Source organism: Otolemur garnettii, unplaced genomic scaffold (genome assembly GCF_000181295.1).
Source record: "Otolemur garnettii isolate 467f Iridium unplaced genomic scaffold, OtoGar3 scaffold00181, whole genome shotgun sequence".
Lineage (NCBI taxonomy): Eukaryota > Metazoa > Chordata > Mammalia > Primates > Galagidae > Otolemur > Otolemur garnettii.
Window position 1 is genome coordinate 3,062,640 of NW_003852576.1, and position 1,243 is coordinate 3,063,882.

The window sequence follows — 1,243 nt, forward strand, 5'->3', positions numbered from 1 at the left end:
TAACAAAATCATAAAGTGAATTAATAATATTTGTGTTTTTCTCTTTTAAAACTGTAGGATAATTACAAATAATCCACTGACCTCTTTCCTGCCCAGAATAAATAAGAGCTGGGCTGGGGGGTATGCAGGTGGCAGAAAAATGGGATTGGAATAACACATTGATTTAATCCTCTCAAAGAGCCAGTAAAGTCGGGACTGTTAACATTCGTGCAGATAAGGAAAGTAAGAGAGAACAGTTCCATGTGTCTGAGGCCAGTCATCCAGTAAGGGGCAGAATCAGGACTTGAACTCACAGGCGTTCTGCTAAACAGAAGAGCACAGTAAAGGTAACATTGTATCAAAACTAGAAATGAGGGGCAGCGCCTGTGGCTCAGTGAGTAGGGCACCCACCCCATACACTGAGGGTGGCGAGTTCAAACCCAGCCCCGGCCAAACTGCACCCAAAAAATAGCCAGGTGTCGTGGTGGACGCCTGTAGTCTCAGCTACTCAGGAGGATCTCTTCTACTTAGAGAATCGCCTATGCCCAGGAGTTGGAGGTTGTTGTGAGCTATGACACCACAGCACTCTTCTGAGGGCAACAGAGTAAGACTCTCTTTTAAAAAAAAGGTAGAAATGAGGTATTTATCATATGATTAAATAAGCAAATTACTGTTATTCAGTGGTCAGAACAATTAGCTGGATCCAACTGGGACTGCTTGGGACCCGGAATGTTGGGGTGAAGAGAGAGAATGGAACATTGAGGTTTTATGGAAGCCAAGGCATTGTCACTTCTGAGATTTTTAATCATTACTTATAGACATACCCAAAAGATAATATTTAGTTCAACTGAATCAGTCATTAAATCATTGATTTAAACCATCTAGGAAAAAAAAATTAGAGAAAGATGTGGAAATTGGCATTAGTCAGACTTCTTTTTACTATTTTTTGAGACAGAGTCTGTCGCCCTGGGTAGAATGCTGTGGCATGTGTCATTGTAGCTCACAGCAACCTCAAACTCTTGGTCTCAAGCATCCTCCTGCCTCAGCTGCCCAAGTAGCTGGGACTACAGGTACCCAACACAACACCTGGCTAATTTTTCTCAGTTTAGTAGAGATGGGGATCTCACTCTGGCTCAAGCTGGTCTCCAAATCCTGAGCTCAAGTAATCTACCCGCCTCGGCCTGCCAGAGTGCCAGATTATAGGTAGGAGCCACTATGCCTGGCCCTAGTCAAAGTTTTTTTGTTTTTGTTTTTGTTTTTGTTT

The 1,243-nt window shown here is 42.9% G+C and overlaps 1 long non-coding RNA gene across 1 annotated transcript in view; it reads right to left on the reverse strand.

The window, feature by feature from the left end:
• LOC111728723 overlaps nt 1-320 on the reverse strand; it is a 9,565-nt gene extending 9,245 nt beyond the window's left edge. The window contains exon 1 of the long non-coding RNA XR_002775936.1: nt 310-320. This is a non-coding gene — a long non-coding RNA (uncharacterized LOC111728723). The remainder of the gene's footprint in view (nt 1-309) is intronic.
• Nucleotides 321-1,243: the final 923 nt, after the last annotated feature.